Consider the following 22,333-nt stretch of genomic DNA (forward strand, 5'->3'; position numbering starts at 1 on the left):
TAAACCACAGAACTCAGTGATTCTGTTCTCAATTCTCTCAAAGACAGTGTATGACTTGTACCATTCTCCTGGCATAGGAGAGAGGTTAATTCATTACATACAGTGGATGCTGAGGGCATTAGGGTTTAATTCTCTATGACCTAATTTAGAATAGCATCTGGTTTATTTCCTTCACAGCATTCACCACATCCTATAATTATTTGGCTTACTATTTGTTTATTTATTCTGTCACCTCACTCTAGAATGTGAGCTCCATGAAGGCAGAGAGCTTGTTGTATGTTTGGTCCCAGACATCTTCCGCAATGCCTGTTGCATTGCAAATGTTGCACTGCAAATCTTTGTTGAGGAGTGAAAGAATACTGTTTTGCTTTTGATAATTTAGTCCTTACAATGCCCTAGGGCAGTGGTTCTTAAACTTTAGTGTACTCACTGAAGAGTCCAATTCGAGGGAGGGAATAAGGCAGAGGCAGAGCGCATTAGCATGCAGTAGGTCTTAAGTTCAATACCTAGTTACCTCCATTAAAAAAAAAAACCTAATTACCCTCGCTACTTTATAGGATATCGCATGTAGTTTATTGAATGCTGTACTGAAAGTGAAAAACAGAATGGTTATATAAGTACAGAATGGTTGCTAAGTGTGTAGGTGGTTTACCCTCCTGATCCTGTGGCTGCCTCGCTGTCGCTGCGCATAATATCATAGGGCGTATTGCCAGCTGGGGAAAAGATAAAAATTCAGAGTGCGGTTTCTACTGAATACCTACGATTTTCTCACCGTCTAAAGTGGAAAAAAACCTTAAGTCCAACAGTTGTAAGTGGAGACCGTCTGTAGAGGTTTATCTGTTATGTATTCACAGTAATAGACTTGTTGCTTTCTTGAGCATTTCCTAGGTAAATCCGAGAAATCAGGTACAGAAATTCAAGCAACTGACCAAGTGCAGTGTGACTGTGTGGCCATTAACACAAAGGGAATCCTGCAAGGATTCAGGAATGAGTTAAAATCATGCTCTCGGCCCTGCCCAGTTTTTGCATTCTGTTATTCCTTGCTCTTAAATTCTCAAAGATGTCCTGAGAGATTTTTCTCAGCAAAAAAAATGAACAGACCAAAGTGAACGCCAAGTATTTGTGACGTGATAAAGGAAACTGCCTCAGGGAAGCTTAAAGGCCGGCACCACTGACAGGAATTGAACGGACCTTCTCTAAATGGGATTTTGACCTTTTGCTAGGTGGGAGGGGGAGAGTGGCGGGTGAGGGATCAGCAAGGAAGGAAAGGAACTTTCGATCAGCGGGAGCTGCACAGAGCACTGAATGCCCCGCGAGCGGCGGACTCTGGGGCCGCACTAGAAGAATCCGCGGGGCGCGGCCCTCTGCCTCAGTTTCCCAGAGTGGAGGTCGTGGGGCACCGCCCCCTCTGACGTTGCGGGGTGGGCGGGGCCGAGCGGGCCGCTAGGGGCGCGAGCGCGAGGCGGACGCCAGGCGGGTGGGTTCGCGGGGACGGAGCGTGGCGACCCCGAGCTGCGCGGGCCGCTAGAGGCGGAAGCCTGGGAGGGAGGCGGGAGGCGAGAGACGGGAGGCGGGGCCGCCGCGTTGAGTCACACCGGATTGACCCGCCCGCCTCTTCCAGGGGCGGAGGTGACAGCGGGCCCTGGACGGGCGGCCGCAGCTGCCCGCCTCGCCGAGGGACCGCCGGTCTGTGGAGAGCAGGTCAGAGGCCGGGCGGGGCCGGACCAGGAGCCAGGGTCGCTGTCCGGGGGTGGTGGGCGGAGGGGACCCGCGCCCCGAAAGGCGCCTGGCGGCGGGGCCTGCGCCGCCCCTGCCCTTTCGCGGCCGCTGTCCCGGCCGGGAGCCCCCGAGGGGCGGTGGGGGCGCTGGGCCCTCGTCGGAGTTCTCCGGTCCAGGTCAGTCGGACATTGGGAGGTGCCCGGGAGTTGGGGAGGCCGAGTGGCCAGCAGTCAGAGGGATGCGGACGTGGGCTTTTTAAATGGTGTCAGGCAAGCCCAGAGCTCTTTTCACTGCACCGCCCTGCCACTCCGGCAATGAGGCGGAATTTGAGAGCTGGAAAAGAATCCAGCATTTGTCCAGCCCCCTTATTTTACAGATGAAGAAAATACTTCTGTCTGGCAGAGTCACATCCAGTCGGTATAGGAGTCCGTGATTCAGTGTCAGGGAGGCAAGGGGGAATGGTTTCCGAAGCAACAGTAAGACCTTTTTGGCTAGAGATGCAAATTTGGTTATAATTTAGTTTTAAACACCTGCATTCCTGCCGCAGGTACTGATGTCCACCAGGCATCAATTTCTCGTGGTGTGTAACCTTGGAAAAGGATGTTGATGCTGTCAGTTGAATAGAGGAATATGGGGGTTGCAGACAGGCCATGTCTGTTGTGAATTAGGCGCTGAGGAGAATGCTTGATGTATAGAGTTAAATTTTATTTTTAATTGAAGTATGGTTGGTTTACATTTTTGTGCTTCTGGTGTACAGCATAGTGATTCAGTTATACATATACATATTCTTTTTCGTTATAGGCTATCACAATATATATATTCCTTTTCATTATAGGTAATTACAAGATGCTGAATATAGTTCCCTGTGCTATACAGTAGGACCTTGTTTATAGAGTTAAATTATAAATGAAAAAAACACTTTAAATGCAATCTCTATCCTTTATTGTCTGTCTCATTTACATAATAATGAAGGGCACTCAACCTTCTGTAATATTGGTAACTTGCCTTTAGGTCTGTTTTACAGTAATTCTTTTGTATAATATGAGCATCTTGTGTTGAAACACTTTGTAATCAGTGATGCTGTGATATGAAGCAGTATGTGGTATTTAGGGTTTGAGCATAGTTTAGTTCCACCTGTTTGTGTAGCTGAAGTTTCAAGACTCATTAATCAATAGTTATATATTGAAGAGTGAAGTACCTGCCAGCACACAGGTGTGGTTTCTCAGAGTTGATGCTGCATTTATTACTCTCACAGCATTGAATAGATTCCAGGTGATGAGCAAGTTTATCCCTCAGCACCTGTTTTTCTCTAAATTATTGAATTAAAGGACCTCTAGGACTCCCAGCTCTTAAAGTTCCTTGATTTTACATGTTAATTTGAAACATATGTCACTCATTATGACAATAACAAAATTTTGATAAAACAGGTTTTTGAAAAATTCTTCATGATGCATAGTGAACCTTCAAATTCAATATTATTCTCAGCCCTCCCAGTCACTTTTTCAGCGTTGAGCTAATGTAAGTGAAAAGAGATTTTTCAAATGACTTCAGTGTTAAATTTACTAAATTCGGAGACTGGAATGGAGTGCTTTGTGTGTGGTGGAAAATAGCTAAAATCTGGCCTGGGATTGGGGTCTGTGCAGTGCACAGATAACTTTTGCAATAAGCCAAGGACATTCTGCCTCAGAAAATGTAATAAGATGTCTTTTATACAGTGTTCATATTGTGTGAATTTTTGACTGAGATATGATAATAATCTTCAGAGACAATCTGTTCAAATGTGTACAAGTTCTTTATTTTGTTTTGCAGCCTTTCCTGCCTCTTGGGCCTTCTTTGGTTCCTTTCTTCTGAATACCCCTCTTCTCTGTGGAGACCCTTTCACATTCCTTTCATCCACATTGCAATTCAGAGGCTCTTTCAAGCACTGATGGAACTTACACTACTTTTTTTCCTCTTAAGGACCATGATGAATGATACTCTTGAATCACCACTTAGGATCTCCTAAAAACTGAGAGTGGGTATTCATTTTTAGAACGTAGTGCACGACTTCATGAGGCTCTGGTTCTGAAAAGGGGGTAAGTAGAATGTGTTTAGATTTTTACCTTCCCTAAATTTGGAGACTGCAATCTAGGAACGCTCAGGGCCAGTAATACCACTTATGTGTGCCTCAGAAGGAAATCCTTTCTGCAGGATGCATAGTGAATCTTCAAACGTGTTATTATTCTCAATCTTCCCAGTCATTTTATGACATTTGGGCTAAAATAAGAAAAAATGATTTCTCAAATTTCAGACACTTAAGTGATTTTTCAAATTGCAGATAGTTTTTAAATTTGGAAAACTTTTTTAAATGATAAAAACAATTACACTAGAACGCAAATGGAGGCTTGCAAACCTCTTGCCACGTATAAAGGTTGAATTATTTTCTAGGTTTATTATTCTGTTGTTTCTGTCAGTTAATGTATTACGTATGTTGCAGCATTATTACAAGATTACCTGCTCTGAAATTCTCAGTTGTGTTTGGTCTTAGTTCAAGCATCCTTAAAATTCATTCAGAATACTTAAGAAAAGTTTTAAACATAAATTCAATTACTATTAAATAGTTTCTTATTATGCCTTGCTTAAGAAAACATCTGAATAAACTAATGTTCAAGATTGGGTAACTTAGTCTTGTTGGCTAGGAGCTAATTATAAGCTATCAGTCTCTCACCTGGAAAGGCAGAAAGGTCTAAAATAGCTGTAAAATCAGATCAGCTTTATGATGAAAGAGCTGTTAAGCAAACAAAGGCGTTAAGTTTTGGTTGGGTTCTTAATCCTCGATGCATAAAAGTCAGCCATAGGAGGTAAAATAGAGGCAGAATAGCTGAAATGTAGTATTCCATTTTCAGATTTGTAGGGTCTTCTAATTTGGAGGATGTGACCACCAAGAGCTGAGCAGCAGGGTGGAGCAGATAGGGCGTTTACATGTAACTTTGTACCGTGCTAGGAGTCTGAAGGCATGAGTTGTGGTCTTGACTTGTTCATTCATTCAGCAAATATTTACTATAGAGCACCTGTATATGCTAGGCTCTGTACTAAGTGCTGGGATACAGCTGTGAACAAAACTGCCCTCATGCAATAGATATTCTTGTGCGGTGGAGACAGATGGGAAATAAAAAGTACATGGATCGTGGTCACATGGTTGTGAGGGCTATGAACTTTAAAAGAGGTGTAAGTGGAAAAGGCTAAGTGTGCAGGGGTCAGGGAGGATATATTTTCTACGCAAAGCCATCAAAGAAGGCCTCCACTAAGATGGCTTTTGACCTCAGGCTTGAGGGGAATGAGGGAGTGAGCAGGAGGCGGAGGGATGAGTGCATTCCAAGCCCTGATGCAGGAGCATGTTTGGCATCTGTGCGGGGTGGTGAGGTCGTGGTGGCCAGGCGGTCCCCATGTAGGCGAGGGGAAAGTGCAGCAGATGAGAGGTGGTGGGAGTAGGGAGGGGCACAGCAGTGAGGCAGTTGCCAGGGTTTTGGTCTTTGTTCTGCGTGAGGGGGAAGCCAGTAGAGGGTTTTGAACAGAGAAGCTTATGACGACTTGTGTTTTAACACCATCAGTCTGGCTGCAGGGCCAGATGGACAGAAGGGGCTCAAGGGCAGTGAGCATTAGCTTCCCTTTCATACCAGCTGTGTGACCCTCAACCACAGTCCTTTGTTCCTCATCTGTAAAATAACCAGGTGCCCTGTTGCTCTAGAATTTTTAGATTGTAAGTTAGTGTGGAATCACTGTGAGGACCCAGAGGACTGTATTTGATTAGGGTCTAAAGGTAATTTGTTTCAAATGACCTGAAAACTTGATGCCGCCAACCTGCCTTTAGCTGAATCACTCCTAATCAAGACGTAATCAGGTCTTTTCAGTCAGGTTGTCAGGTCACGAGAACAAAAACATTGTTTCGTGATCATTCTCCGCTGATCCCTTTAGTACTCTGCTGATCCCTAAATTTTTCCCTTCCTGCTTGAAAAAGGATGAAAAGCTGTTACTCATCAGCAGAGCTGGCAACCAAAGTTGCTTTTGTTGTTAGGAAAATTGGAAACTTAGGGGAAGGAAACAATTCTAATTTTATTTTTATCATAGGTTATTTGAATTCTTCTTTTTTACATGCAAGGAGTCTAAAAGATTTCTTTTTGTTTTTAATTCCCTTATCCTTCTCCTATTTACCTCATGCCCGGTAAGGTGCTCATTCTAACGCGTATGTTTCTTTTAATCTGTATAGGATCTTGCAAAGTGGGGATATTTGTTTTATAATTATGTATTTTAGTTTGTAATGAATGCTATGTTTCATTTTGCTTCTCTTTCCTCTGGGTACTGTTTCTTTCTTTCTTTTTTTTTTTTTTTTTAACTTTTTTTTGGTGGGAAGGTAATTAGGTTTATTTATTTTATTTAATGGAGGTAGTAGGGATTGAACCCAGGACCTCATGCATGCTAGGCATGCACTCTACCACTGAGCTATACCCTCTGCCCCAGATACTGTTTTTAAGATCCACCTGTCTTTTTATGTGTACATCTAATTCTTTGTTTTTGAATGCTGCATTATATTCCATGCTGCATATGTGAACCACAGTTTTACTTATCTCTTCTCTGTGTGATTGTTATTCAGGTTGTCCCTGCTCTCTGCCACCACAAACATTGCTGCAGTGAGCATCTTCATGCCTGTCCACTTATAAAGCTGTGTAGTATTTCTGCAGGATATATACTTAGAAGGGCATTGCTGAGTCATAGGCTTGCATGTCCTGATCTGATTAAACAGTGCCAGATTCCTCCCTACAATGCACCAGTCTCTCTCCCACCGGATGTGTTCAAGGGTTCGTTCCTACATCCTCATGTCCCAACCAACACTCAGCTTCCTCCAGCTCTTCACCTTTTCTAATCTCATAGGTACACAGGATACCTTGTCATTTTTCTTTGTATTTCTTTGATGACTAATAATTGTGAACATCTCTTATATAGTGTCACGTGTAAATTACTTATTCCTATCTTTGCCTGCTTTCTGTTGGAACTGCTGTCTGTATTGTTGCTGTTGACTTGTGGAAGACAGTTACAGATGTTCACTCATCGTCACTTTGCAGATATTGTCTTATCTGTTAGTTTTGTCTTTGTTCTTTCATCAAGAAAAATTCTTAATTTCAATGTAATTAAATAAATTCTTTGGCTTATATTTTATGCTTTTAGAGTTTGTTTAAGAAGGCCCTCGCAGTCCCTAGGCCATAGCTGTTTCTTTAATTCATCTAAGCCCACATTGCACAGTATGTTAGAAAGGGATCCAGCCTTACTACTCTCCATTTAATGTACCAGTTTTTCCAATAACATCTCCAAAAAAGCTATGCTTTCCTCCATTGCATTGTGGTACCCTCTTTCTCCTCTATGATTTCCATGGATATACCGATCTGTCTCTAAACCTCTATTCTGTTCCATTAGTCTGTCAGTTCTTGCTCTATTTTTTTATTGCTCTGCTTTTATTACAGCAATTTTGTAATATATACTTATGACTGGCACAGCAAGCACCCCATCTCTGTTCTTTATTTTTAAGTTTACTTAGCTACTCCTGGGCCATTATTTTTCCATATAAAATTTAGAATAAGTTTATCAAGTTCCTCAAATTTTTTGAGGGATTTTATTGGAATTACATTGAATTTATAAATTATTTGGGAGAGGCTTGCCATCTTTTTGATATTAACTCATTTCATTCAAGAGCATGTAATGTGTTCACTTACTCAGCTCGTTTTTTTTCAGGGTTTTTGTTTTATTTGGAAATAACTTTAAACTGACAGAAGTGTTCTAAGATTAGTACAAAGAGCTCCTGTGTATCCCTCACCTAGATTCACCAGATGTTAGCATTTTGCCATATTTGCTTTTTAACTCCCTCTCTGCATTTCTGTGCATTTTTTCCTGACCCATTTGAGTTAGTTGCAGACATCATTTAGTACCCCTAAGTGCTTCATCAACTCATTTTAAAGTCCCTTAGAACTTTAAAGTTTTATCCATAAAGGTCTAGGAGCATATTCTTGGTTAAGTTAATTTCTAAATACTTGATAGTTTTGTTGCTATTGTGAATCATGCTTCTTTCTATTACTATTATTTTCCAGTTGGCTATTGATACTGATTATTGAAAATAGATCTTGTATCTGACAGCCTGGCTTTACTGTCTTATTCAAATAGTCTGTTCATTTCTGTTGGTTTTTTCCTCCCCATTGTTAATCATATCCTTTGAAAATAGTGATAGTTTGTTGCATCTTTCCCATCCTTATACTTCTTATTTGTCTTTCCTTTATAGCACTGACCAGAACGTCCAGGACTTTGTCAGAATACTTGCTGTGCTAGTGAACATCTTTGTCTTGTTCTCAATATTAAAAGAGAATGAGTCTAAAGTTTGCCATTTCTTATAATGTTTGTTTTAGGTTTTAGATGTACCTTTGTCGAGTTAAGGTGGTCTCCTCTACGTATTCCTAGTTTACTGAGCATTTTCATCATAAATGGATATTAAGCCTTGTCAAATACTTTTTCAGAATTTGTCTCCAAAGAAATAAGGTGGCATCAGGAGGCCGCTTACCAAACTCGTAAGCCTATGCCAAGGTTAACCTTCAAGCGTAAGAAGATTTATAAAAGTCTTCAGTATTCCTGAATCCTACATATATACATTTATGATAAACATCTCACAATTCCAATATAAGCTTATTTGACCATTAGATCAACTTTTTCCTCCTGCAAAGAGTCAGAATTTAAATATTTGGTGTGAAGAATGAGAGTGCTACATTCAGCATAACTGTAGTCGTCAGCATGATTGTACATATAAGATATGTCAAATTATAGTTTCCTTACTCTGTGGATCAGTCTCTGCTCTGGGTATAAATCTCACCTAAATACATTTCACAAAACATTGAGTTAGTTCAGCAGGTAGCCCTCCAGCAACTACTAGGGTGTTCGGTAGTAGATTCTCACGGCCATCTCTTTCGGCACATGGTTGGTTTTTTGTTTTTTTTTAACTAGCTATTTTTTTTTTCTAATTGTAAAAATTATACCTCTTCATTGTCAAAAATTTGCAAGATACAGAAAAGCAAATCTTTAATCTTGCCTCTTAGCACCAACCCCTGTTAAAGTGTTATGTATTTTTCTCTCACTCTCTGATCTTTTTGTGGGGCTGCGGGATGTATTGCAGAGGAGGAGAGTGAACCTAACATTGGGCTATGTAATTCTGTTTCACCCCTCCTCTTTCAGGCTTAGGTCATCAGCTCTTGTTTGTCTTCCTTTGATTGGTCCTCTGAAAAAAAGCAACAAGAAAGATATGATTAGCTTATTAGGGGCAGGGTTACAGCTTGCTGATAATTGGACATTTTGAACAGGCTGTGTCAGTGTACAGACAGCCCAGCCTCATTATCAGACTGTGGAGAAGCCATAGCCCAAATGCCAGCGAACCAAAGACTAGCTTGGGGGAGGGAAGGGAGAGAGAAGTTGATTTTTGTTTTAATTTCATTGAGTTATAGTCAGTTTACAATGTTGTGTCAATTTCTGGTGTAGAGCACAATTTTCCTGTCATACATGAATATATATATATTCATTTTTACATTCTTTTTCACCATGAGCTACCACAAGATCTTGTATATATTTCCCTGTGCTATATAGTATAAACTTGTTTATCTATTCTATATATACCTGTCAGTATCTACAAATCTCGAACTTCCAGTCTGTCCCTTCCCACCTCCCTCCCCCCCTGGAAACCACAAGTTTGTATTCTAAGTCTCAGTCTGTTTCTGTTTTATATTTAAGTTCATCTTCTTCTTTTTTCTTAGATTCCATGTATGAGTGATATGATACGGTATTTTTCTTTCTCTTTCTGGCTTACTTCACTTAGAATGACATTCTCCAGGGACATCCATGTTGCTGCAAATGGCATTATGTTGTCATTTTTATGGCAGAATAGTATTCCGTTGTATAAATATACCACAACTTCTTTATCCAGTCATCTATTGATGGACTTTTAGGCTGTTTCCATGTCTTGGCTATTGTAAATAGTGCTGCTATGAACATTGGGGTGCTGGTGTCTTTTTGAATTAGGGTTCCTTCTGGATATATGCCTAGGAGCAGGATTACTGGGTCATATGGTAAGTCTATTTTTAGTCTTTTGAGGAATCTCCATACAGTTTTCCACAGTGGAGGCACCAAACTGCATTCCAACCAACAGCGTAGAAGGGATCCCTTTGGAGAGAAGTCAATTTGATGTCACTTTGCTTCAGTTCAGTTAGCACCTTCCTTATTTGGACTACATTTGCATTCATCTTTCAGAAAATAAAAAATATAGAGAAAATGGTTGTAATTTATTTTCTTTTGATCCTGAAATAAACCCAACACTTCTGTCTTGTTTCCCTAATCACCTTTTGCTAGTGTGGTGACTGCTGAGGGGCTGTGGTAATAAATTACAGGAAGTGACAGACAGAGTTCTTAAGTTAACATTCCTGTCACCTGGTGGATTCAATACCGAACTGCCCTCCCCTCCTCACTGCTCATCCCTTCACCCTGCTCTTTTTCATTTGCCGAAACACCTGTCACTTCAGAAAATGCTATTGTCTGCCTTCCCCATCCTTTAAGGAGGAAGTTCATCAAGGACAGGAATCTTGTTCACTGATAAATCCCAAGCACCTGGATCCTTGCCTGGTGCATAACGTACCCTCAACAGAGGGAACCCACAAAATGAATCAGTCTGTAAGGAGGCAGCCCTGTGATACAGAGACAGGGAGATATAAGGGAGGGGTAAGCGAAGAAAGTTCTCTTAGTCTCTTTTAAACGTATGGGTTCAGTAAACTGGTAGAGTCCCCATTTCCTCCTTGACCTTGTAAGCCAGTATAACTGTCAACCCAGCCACAGAGCTAATTTCTCCACATCTCGTGTAGCCATTCCTGTGGGGTCTATGGTTTCTGCAAGTGGAGTGTGAGAGCCTGTGTTGCTGACAAGCACATGGTGTGAGTAGGGCCCCAGAGAGAATGGTCAGTGCTGACGTTCTGGCCGTGGGTTCTGGGCCCAGCATACACTCTGCATTGTTTCCATGAGGTGATTGATTCTCTAAGGATAAATGATCTGCTCCATCAGCAGAAAAAGTTGCAATGGATGTGCCGAGTTGTGCTGAACTCCCAGCCTCATGCCCCATGTCCTCCCCCTTTCTCGTTTATTCTTTCCTCCCATCCCCAGCCATGCAGAAAGCATTTGGCATTTCTGTCATTTTGGATTTGGTTGAGGATCATCATGATGAGCAGTCATGTCACTTTATAATAAAGCAAGGCCTCAAATTATATTAATAGCACTGTATAGGATGCTGAAGGAAAAAGTTGCCACAAATACACCATAATGCTGTCCTGGAGGCCAATGCCACAGGTCCAATCTAGTATAAACCATTGTCTGAGTCATGGTCTTGAAATACTGCCTTCATTTATGTTGCTGCTCGACACTTGTTACCCAGCAAATCTTAGACTCTGCTGCCTGGCCCTCAAGTCTGATCCAGATCTACCCATATATATTCTATTAATTTCCATGTCCCCACTTTCGACTCTAATCGGATGTGTCTCTTTCTCCCTCCTACAACAGTAATGACATAATGATAGCAATAAGTAATTATTAATTACAATAATGAATGTCTTGGGTTTCACTAATAGTCTGAATTCAAATGAAAGGAATATAAAACAACAATAGTGTAATAATGACAGCTAATATGGTAGCCAGCCACCATACTAAATGCACTCCCTTTTAATCTCCAGAACAGTTTTTAAGGAAGGAGCTGTTGTAACCCTCATTTTACATATGGAGAAACTAAGGTACAAATTGGTTAAGAAACTTGCCCTAAAGTTTATATTCTGCTGTTAAATGATAGAACTGGAAATCAAACTCATGTCTGTTTTTTGCCAAAGCCCATTCTGAACCAGCGTGCCGTAGCAGGCCTCAGGTAAGCAGGTGACTGAAGACCAGGAGTGGCTGACACAGTCACATGGCTATTGAGGGCTGTCCTTTTTTCTTGTTCACCGCACTACTCACCAGCGCCGGGAGGATTTTGTCTGCAGCTGGAGCTGCTCAGGGAGCTCTTTCCCAGATCCTGTGTTGGCTCTGTGGGCAGTCACAAACCGGTGGCACCTCAAAAAGGGAAAGGCTCTGAAACTACCTATCCAGGGAGCATTGCTTGGCTTTTCGACCTTTTCCTAAAGATGTATTTAAGATTTGCAAAAATGATTAAAGAACAGTACAACAAACATCCATGTATCCAACACTCTATGTAAGATCTAGAAAGCTGAGTTGGTTTGTGTTCTACCTCCCTTTGCCTTTTTACAGACCCTCTGGTTTTGGTGACCTAGAAAAAGAAAAATAATTCCCTATTACTTACATATGACAACAATACCATTACTGTCACCTTAAAAAAGTAGCACTGATTCCTTAATATAATCAAGAAGCCAGTCAGTGTTCAATATTTCTCCCATTTGTCTCAGTTTCTTAAACAATTGACTTGTTTGAATAAGAATTCAAGAAATGGCACCCATGGTATTCAGTTAATATGTTTCTTAAGTAGCTTTTAATTAATCAATTCCCTTTCCTTCCACTTTCATTTTGATTTTTGATTACAGTTTATTTTGTTAAAGAATTTTGTATAGTTTCCCACATTCTGGATTTTTTAAAATGGCTTGTGACGCCACCTTATTGTCTTGTGAGTTAATTTACACTTTGAATCTGTCAGTTACTCCACAAGGTTCCAAGTTATTTAGCTTCCATAAATAGAAAGGATTCACTGGCCCACAGATAGCTTGGTCTGGCCTGGAGGTCATTTCCGAGGAGTCTTACAGAGTGTCCCAGGTGACAGGGAATGACATTATCAACAGCAGACCATCTCTGTTTAAAAACATTTTGCCTCAGAAGGAACTTTATAACTTCTCTTTGGCAAGGCATTTTCATGTTCCCTCGAGTCAGAGGGGAGAATGGGGGAGTGAGTGCTCTGGTTTTCTTCTTGTGGACATTGTTTGTTGCTTTAAGGATTTCTGGGGCTCAGTGCCAGAACCTCCTTGGGATATTATTGTCTTACAGTTTAGATCTGCTTATCAGGAAACAGAATCCCTGGAGGGTCAGGGAAGAGGAGAATGAGTTTACATTAAAACCAGACCTTTGTTAGTGCCTGCTGGGGTCCTGTATTCTTGAACGTCTAGCTGAGCTGTGGAGTGTAATACTAATGTGAATGTTCTTCAAAACCATAGTTTTCATTACCTGTTCTTTTTGCTGCCACTGCCTAGATGTTATTTAGTAATTACAGTATCTGGACCATTGTAGACAGGAAGAAGTCCAATTTTGTTTTATTTTTGTTTTAGTCTTGCTGCCTTGACCTACTAGTCAACTGTGATAGTTCTGCAGGGTAATGAGTCAATATTAAAGTAAAAAGGTTGAAGATTGTTGAAGTGTGAAACTATGTTCGGCTTTAGTGACTTGATGATTGTAAGAATAAAGTATCTCAATGTCAGTATTTTCATTTAGTTTTAAAGCCAAATAGGTGATAAACCACGGCTAAAAATCTAACATAGAATGGAAAGACATTTAATACATTTATTACAGCCCTACTTACACTTCTATTATAAGATTAATTGGTTATGTTAAGAGGTTTGCTTTAGTTAAAGGCACTGATAACAGTAAATTAATGAAAATCTCTGTGTTGAATTTTACCAGTGTGTTCAAACTTTTCTCTTATATTCCGTAGGTGGAAGTTGGCCTTGGTCATAATCTCTTTTGGTAACTCCAAATACTTAAAACATAAAATATGATTATTATTTACAATAAAAGTGTTAATCAGAGCTGATTTGCAACTTATTGATTGTTCTTCCTTGCTGTGATTATTTAACTAAAATACGACTTCCTATTCACCCCTGTCCACAGTAGCACTAGCACACACATGAGATAATGTTTGAACAGCAGTCTGTAGATGTATTGTGTTGTAATAATGTATTGTGGTATATGTGTTATAAAGCTGTAGCGCCTTGTAGAGAACTGCCAGTATTTTGATGAGACTAGAGTTTAGGGTACATGGTGGATGGAGAGTGTCCAGAAATGAGACCAGACTTGTGGGTGGGGACCAGGTCATGATGAGCTTTGTACGATCTGCAAAAAAGAGTTTTAGTCGCTTCCTTCCAGTGGTGGATGGAAAGCTCTTGTCGTACTTCAAGCAGTAGAGAATTATGAGATTTTTGTATTAAAAAAAAAAATCCTAGATGCAGTGTGGAAAACAGAATAGAGGGACTGGTAGGTAACCATTTAGGAAGCTTTTGCTGTGGTCCCAGAAAAGATGGGGAGAGTCTAAAGTAGGGCCCTGGCCATCTCAGATTTGTAAATGTGAAGTCCCAAAAGAGCAATTTTTAAAACAAAATTTAAAAGGTAGATCCATTTGAAAGATTTAACAGTATTATCAGTGGTTTTCCTAGAAGTACAGGATTTTTTTTTATAAGAGTAAATAAATTAATTTCATATCCCTCTTCTATCCCTAGAAGGCATTTGGCAACAGTTTTCTTGGACCCATATATAAAGGTCTTGTTTGTAAACTGCTGCCAAATCCTTGTGTGTCTGTTGTGAATACACAGTTCATTTAGAGCTTACGGTATGGGGAATGTCAATTGCTTGGTGTTCTTGTGACCAGTAATCACAAGTAAGAGTCTTATTACTCCCCTGTCCTCTCAAGAAGACAGTAGTTTTGAGCAGTTGGCTCCACGCAGAAGTTGCTGCCTCATCTGTATTATTTACGTTATAGTCAGTCTGGGAGATGATGACAGTTCCTCTCCTCCTCCTCCTTCATTGTCACTGTCACCATCCTCATAGCTGACATTTACAAAATAACATGAATGCTTACTGTTTGCCAGGAAGTGTATTAAATATTTTACCTACATGATCAGGTTTAATCCTCATAACACACCGTGAAGTAAATTACTTACTGTCTTCAGTTTACAGATGAGGAAACTAAGGTTCAGAGTGGTTTCAATAACTTGCCCAAAGTCAACGTAGCTTGACAAATGGCAGAACCAAAAATTGAACCCAGTTCTCTCTGACTTTAGTCTGAGCCCTTAACTGCTATGAATATAGTTATTACTTAATGTAATTTAGTAGCAAAAATGATTTCTCTTTTAAAATTTGCTCTTTTATGTAGTCATGCCCAGTGAAAATCCACGTAACCAGACACTGTATTACCTACCCTCCATCTGCAGCTAATAGCAGGAATAAAATGCAAACACATTTTTAAAACATAAAGTGTAGGAAAAACTGGGGAGGGGATGGGGAGGGTGCAGAATAGGGAAACTATTTACATTTCTAGCTTTTTTTCAAGGCAGGATATTCACGTATGCCTTTGCTATTTTTTTTTTTTTTTTTTTGGCTTGAAGTATAGCGGTTTCTGAAAGAAGAGAGACATTCAAATTGAAATATAATTCACTCTTTTAAAGTATACAGCTGAGTGGGGTTTTGCTTTGTTTTGTTTTTGGTATATTACAAATTTCTGCAACCACCACCACTATCTAATTCCACAACATTTTCATCATCCTAAAAAGAAACCCTATACTCATTATCAATTCTTCCCCATTTCTCACTCCTGAGACACTCATTTTAAAACCTATTAAATACCAAAGCTCATCCCAAAGCTATGGAAAAGATTTTGAGACTATCTATAATTTCTCTCTTTAAGGTGGGTGATGATGAAGATGAGGAGGAGGAGGAGGAGGATGATAGCAGCTAACCCCTGTGTAGTGCTTACTTTGTGTATGGTGCCATTCTAAGTGCTTTACATATATTAACTCATTTAAATTTCAATATGATCCTGTGAGGTAGGTTCTATTACTAAACCCATTTTATAGGTGAGGAAATTAAGGCACAGAAAAGTTAAGCAACTTGCCTCATCACATAACTCTAATAAGGGATGGAGCTGGAAGATATATCTGGGCAGTCTGGCTTTGTATTCTGTGCTTTTAATTATTATATATGCTTTAAGCTGATCATATTTATGTTTGAAAATTACATGAAGACCTTGAAAACATCATGCTAAGTGAAAGAAGCCCATCACAAAAGACTACATATTGTGTGATTCCAGACAAAGTAGATTACTGGTTGGCTGAGGTGGGATGGGTAGAGAGACTTTCGGGAGGAAATGGGAAGTGACTGCTAATGGGTATGGTTTATTTTTGAGATGATGAAAATGTTCTAACATTGATAGTGGTGCAGGTTGCACAATTTTGAGAATATACTAAAACCCATTGAATTGGTCACTTTAAATGGGTGCATTATATAATACGTGAATTTTGACTCAGTAAACTTGTTTTTAAAAAATAATATGAAGATAAATGACCAGAATAATTTTCCTTAGGATACCCTTTTGTCTTCATCTGGAAAAAAATTGTAAACACACATACACACACACTTTTCCCCCCTTTTTTCTCTTATATTTGGGGGTGCTCAGTCGTTTGCAACTAGTTCCAATTCTAACCATTATACTTGCCTATTCAAAAATTTCAAGGGCTTCCAAGTACCTAAAAATCAAAGCCCAACCTTCCTAATAGGAAATGAGTCCTGTGAGACCATGTACAGTGATGTGGGAAAGGGTAGCATGATCATTGGGGATATGAATGCATGTTTTGATATATAACTTAAAGTAATTTAGTGTGTTAAATCATTCATTCTGCAGATATTTATGGAGGGTCTGCTGTGTACCAGGCAGTGCTCCAGGTATTGATATACATCAATGAATAAAACAGACTAAAGAATCCTTAGATATAGAGCATGTAGGAGATAAGCACTAATCCTGTAGGCTTCATAGAGGAGGTGTCATGAATTGGATCTTAGAAGATAATAGGAGTTTACCCAGATAATAAGAGTTGTATGTGTTTGATGAAAGAGTGATGTGCTCAGCTGGTCCAGTCAAAATAACTAACATCATATTGTGCCCCTCCCCCCCCTTTTGGCTGTGCAACAGGTAACTTCAAAATCTCAATGGTGTATTACAGCAACCATTTGTCTTCATTTTCATAGGTCTGAGAGGGCTGAGATTTATAGGACAAGGTAAAGGAGGAGAGAGTGTGGCAAATGGATATAGGAGCAGGAATCTGCTTGGGGATTTATCTCAGGTCTTTGGCCAAGCACTGGACCAGGCATGAGTAGGGCAAGACTCTGTGAGGCCTGACACAGCAGCTACTGTGGGGCTAAGAGCTGAGTAAAGATACCTGAAGGTGCACAGTACTCAGAAATATTGGATATCTAGTCTAGCCAGAGTAGAGGGACTTGGAGCACTTAAGGCATTCATTTGAGACCCCAGCTAGGACAACTTTAGGAGTGAGAGCAATACCCTCCCTCAAGAGATGTACTTTAAATATAAAGACATAGGTATGTTGAAAGTTAAAAGAGAGAGAGAGAGAGAAAGGAGAAAAAAAGAAAAAAAGATATGCCATGTAAACAGTAAGCCTTAAAAGCTGGCATGGCTATATTAATGTCAGAGAAAGTAAACTTTAAGGTAAGGAGATAAAGAGGGACATTTTATTATGATAAAAGGGTCAATTCTTCAGGCTGGTAGAAAAATTTTTAATGTGCTTTTATCTAATAACAGAGCTTTAAAATACATGAAGTGAAACAGAATTAAAGAGAAAAGCGAATCCTAATAAGAGGTAGGAATTTAACATTCCTTTCCTAGTAGTAGTAGAGAAAGTAGGTGGAAAATCAGCAAGGATATATATATATAAGATGAATGATACCATCAATCTTCTTAACCTAACTGACATTTATAGAACACTCTTCTCAATAACTGCAGAATATACATTATTTTTACATGTACATAGAGCACTCAGTATGATAGACTATATGCCAGGATATAAAACATTTCAATAAATTTAAAATTATATAAACTATGTTTTCTGACCACAGCAGAACTAAACTGGAATTTAATAACAGAAAGATTTCTGGATATTCAAAATACTTAGAAAGTAAATACCACACTTCTAAATAACCCACAGTTAAAAGAATAAATCATATGGGAAATTTTAGTTGAATGAAAGTGAAAGCACTGTATCAGAATCTGGGGGATGCAGCTAAAACAGTGTTTAAAGGGAAATTCATAGCTTTAGGTGCTTCTATTAGAAAAGAGGAAGAGTTTAAAATCTGTTTAAGTTTTCACGGGAATGAGAAGAACAAATTAAACCTGAAGTTAAGGGAGGGAAATAATAAAAATAATGGAAGAAGAAATCAGTGGAATAGAAAACAGACAAGCAATAGAAACATTTAACAGAGTCAAAAGTTGGTTCTTTGAAAAGATGGACAAAATTGATAAATTCCTAGAAAGACTAAGAAAAAATACAAATTTCCAGTATCATCATAGATCATACAGATATTAAAGGCTTAATAAAGGTATGTTTTGAACAGCTTTATGCCAGCAAATTTGACAGCTTGGACTAAATGGACAAATTTCTTGGAAAAATATAGCTTATTCAGATCAACAACAGGAAGAAATGAAAAATTTGGATAGCTCTATATCTGATAAAGTTATTGATTTTTTAATGAAAAACCTCTAAGTTTTCCTGGCCCAGATTATTTCATTAATGAATTATATTAAATATTTAAGGATGAAATAAATACCAGTCTTACAGAGACTTTTTCAGAAAGTAGAGGAGAAAAGAACACTTCCCAGTTCCTTATGTGGCTAGCCTAACCCTTATAGGCACATCTGAGAAGGACACTTGAAGATTACAGACTAATATCCTTTGGGAAACATAGGTGTAAAATCTTCAACAAAATAGCAAATTTGCACTATATAAAAAGAGTAATACATCATAAGCAAGTAGGATTTACTCCAGATATGCAAGGTTGACTTTATATTTGAAAATCAGTGTAATTTGCCACATTAACAGAATAAAGGGGGAAAAAACATGATCATCTCAGTAGATATAGAAAAAGCATTTGATAAAATTCAAAAATTATTCGTGGTTTTAAAAAAAGCCAAAACAAAACAGTACAGGGAACTGGAGCAAAGTCCTAAACTGTGATTCTTGGTAGGAATCACAGTGATCAGATGTGCTAACTGCCAGAGGACTCTGAAATCTCTAGGACGTAACTAATTGGCATGTGATTTGTATGTATTTGCTATTTGTTAGGGAATTAGTGTTCCAGCGTATATCAACTACCATGTACTATTGTTGGCTAGTTTCTGTGTCAGTTTTGTAATCTTACTTTTAAAATACCATCTTTGTTCTCCATCTGTCGTGGCAGTCTATATCATAAATCTCCCACCTGTTTGTTTCTCCCTTATTCTTGTCCCAGCTATAGTTCTTAGTGTTTTGCTCCTAGATTGACAGGCTTCCATATAGATATATTATTTTCTTTGCATATCATACCATTGCCCCTCCTTTCCTGTTAGAAATCTCTTTTATATCAGGTGAACCTTTCCATTGTTGAATTTTAGATTTGAACATCCTGATTTAGGGCATTAAATCCTTCTCATTGACACCATCTAAGGAATCCACCATTCATCCAGTTTGCTGTATCTTGGCCTAACTCTCTGGTTCATCTTGAACAGAAACTACCAGAAGATTCCATACATACATTTTCCTTTTAAGTATCGTGACTCTAGTTTCTGTAACTAAAAGCGTCAGTTTTTGCTTGTTTGTATAAAGCTGCTGGTCCTTGTTTTCCATGGTCCTTGGATGTTGGTACTGCATACAGTGATTTAGAATCACCTACCCTGAGAATAGTCTCAATTATTTTTAACTCCAGTTGCACAGTTTCTTTCCTCTGTGTTTTTCTTCCTCAGAATCTTTAGCTTTCTAAATTCCTTTCCTGATTCTTTCTTCCAAAATATCAGGAATATTTTATACTCTAAAATAGGCTGAAGGGTAGAGAAACGCCTTATTGTCTTTTAAATCTTCTTTAGCCAAAAAACTAGCTTGCACTTGAAAGAGATAAGGGAAAGAAACAAGACAGCTTACCTTGCAGATCTTACTTTCATATCTTGGAACACTGTGTTAATAAATTTTCTTGGCATCTCCTGGAAACTGTCTTAAAAACTGCCTGTCATCACATGTTTATCTTGCTCTTTGTTAGCTGCAGCTTCACCCTCAGGTTTCACTTTATGGTTTCAGCTTCATCTGCACTTCTGCAGCTGCTATCGGATGTTTTATCTGGGCATTTATTATATGTACAACATGTCAGAGCTGTTAATTTTAATGTGTCACTAAGCTACTTAGCTCAGACATGTCCAGAGTATTTGCTTATGAGTCAATGATTCTTAAATTTCATCATTGAGATTCATGCATGATTTAAGAAATGGGAACCTGAGTGATCACCTAAGGAACTCTTAGGTTGACCCATTTGAAAAATGTTTCTTTAGTATAAATTTCCTCAACTTGGTAGTCCTAAAATATTAATCTTGGGACCTTCCTCCACCAGTGCAATTTGTCAAAAAAGACAAAATTGATGTAGAGATTATAAGCAGTTAAAAAAATAACTGCAAAAAGGAGAAAAATAATCAGCTTAATGTAGGAGATAGAGGGGGAGGGTGGAATCCTTTAAGTTAGTTGAAGCAGCTATACCATAAGTCAATCCTGAAGCTTTCTTAATTTAAATTCTGTCTTTTGTCACAATTATAGAAGTATTTAGATGTTTTAGACGAGAAGCGTTCAGTTTAAATCCTGAAAAGGACTGAAGGGTCCTTCCATGACTGTCAGGAACTCCGATCTGTGTCCCATTCCATCTACTGAGGTTGTTGCCTTCCAACTTGGGACAAGTTTGAAATATGCAAAATGTAGAATAATTTGTAAGACAGTTTGTGATAGCAGATTCCTTTCCTTTTCTACCCTCGTTTCTCTGGTCATCCCACCAAAGTCAGAGCAGGATTTTTTTTTTTTTTTCTTACAGTCCAACATTCCATAACCTGTTTTAGCAAGGTACATGTTGTGAGTCAGTGCTGCTGTCATCAGGAGAGCCCAGTGGGTTGGAAGATGCTGTTGGAGGGCAGCTGGCCCAGGCCGTGCTGCTCAGCCTCACTGGGGACACTGTGATCATGATGGGCTCTACTTTTCCTCTTCATCTGTTGCTGGTTCTCTGAGTAATCACCTGGCAGTGACTGCTGACCTTCTGTCCAAAATGAACTCCAGCGATGTAAACCAGAGGAGGAAATACTGTTTTCCTAGCTTCTCTCATTTCCTTCCTGAAGTAGATTTAGACTTCATTTTCTGACACCTCTTATCCTTATACCCAGAGGGAAGAGCCCATTCTTTTTAGTCCTGTGTTGTCAAGAATAAGAGAACTGTGCAACTGCTTTTGAGGTTAAATATTACTTTTCATTGCTTGGACTTGAAGTTTTTTAAATGGATTCCCATTCCCAAAAATTGTTGTTTTATGGAGAGTTAAGTTTCAAGACATAAGGAAATTTCCAGATGCTCATGAAAGCAGGTTCCTTTGAAGGAATCTATCCTGGAGAGTCCCTACCGAGAAGCCCCTCTTCCTAGCTCCCCTCAAGTTGGCAGAGAGACAGACCTGTGCCACTCCCAGCACACCTCCTTCATAAGAGCAAACAAGAAATGAGAAACTGTTTATCAGTTAAGACTCCTTTAGAAATTTTGTTCTGAAAGTCCAGAATTTAGACTTGTACTAGGAATTGGGCAGTATTAGGAAGAATGTGTAAGGTGGCATCAGTGCTTTTTGAAAGAATATAATAAATTTTCAGAACTCACACATTGCGTCCTACTTTCCTAGTAGTAAAATAGATTGCTCAGAATTTCAAAGCAAGAATTTAGAATTTGAGTCCTATGTACTCAAAAGTGGACGGGTTTTTTGTTTGTTTTGGAGGGCGAGTGCAGGGGAAACCAGGCATCAGTTTTTTTTTCTTAATATTTTTTAAGCCTTCAGAATTTACATCTATACGTCTTATCTCTCATCTAGATTTAGAATGGTGGATTTAGGAAACTTTATAGCTTCCTATATTTTCTGTCCCCATTTTTTTCATGCATAGTTCTCATACATTCTAAAAATCGTTTTGGGCATATATCATCCATCAGGGGCCCAGCAGAATGTAGAAGGCATACTCAAATTGGATAATTTGAGGAGGTCCCACTTAAAATGGAATGAACAGGCTTAGGGAAAATAACCAAGAATTGTACTGTACCTGAGGGATGCAGGTCAGCCACCCCAGCCTTCAGGGCAGGGAGCCGGGTGGTGCCTGACTCAAGGGAAAGAGCTGTTTTGAGGAGGTCTTCTGACAGTCTCTGTGGCCTTTAGTAGAACAACACAGCCAACTCACAGCCCAGCAGAGAGGGAACCAGGGAAGTAAATACCCAGCCTCATCGTTCCTCTGCCTTTAGCTTTCCTGCTGGTGCCAGAACTTGGCTGAACATAACTGGAAGCCAGAGGCAAGGAAGGGCCCTGATGCAGTTCTCGTGGGTCAGCCTCATGGAGCACAGAGCAGGGCAAAGGGTGGAGGACAGACCTGGGAGGGGGAATGGAAGACACCCAGCACCGCCTCATTGTTTGGTGTTCTCAGTCTGTCCCAGGTTTGATATCAGTATCTATCAGGGGAAAAGTTTATAGTTTGTTATCTCAGGAGATTTTTTTTAGGTAA

At 39.4% G+C, this 22,333-nt stretch overlaps 1 protein-coding gene across 4 annotated transcripts in view; it reads left to right on the forward strand.

Moving 5' to 3' along the window:
* Nucleotides 1-1,460: 1,460 nt before the first annotated feature.
* Nucleotides 1,461-22,333, forward strand: part of DNMBP (dynamin binding protein) — a 92,691-nt gene continuing 71,818 nt past the window's right edge. The window contains exons 1-2 of one of the 4 annotated variants that reach the window (XM_032491112.1): nucleotides 1,461-1,477; nucleotides 1,622-1,701. The gene's annotated coding sequence lies outside the window, so the exon portion shown is untranslated. Of the gene's footprint in view, nucleotides 1,478-1,504; nucleotides 1,702-1,730; nucleotides 1,896-3,678; nucleotides 3,795-22,333 lie in introns of those variants that run through there. The other 3 variants (XM_032491113.1, XM_032491111.1, XM_032491114.1) reach the window with 3 other exon arrangements.

The sequence above is a fragment of the Camelus ferus genome, chromosome 11 (assembly GCF_009834535.1).
Source record: "Camelus ferus isolate YT-003-E chromosome 11, BCGSAC_Cfer_1.0, whole genome shotgun sequence".
Taxonomy (NCBI): Eukaryota; Metazoa; Chordata; class Mammalia; order Artiodactyla; family Camelidae; genus Camelus; species Camelus ferus.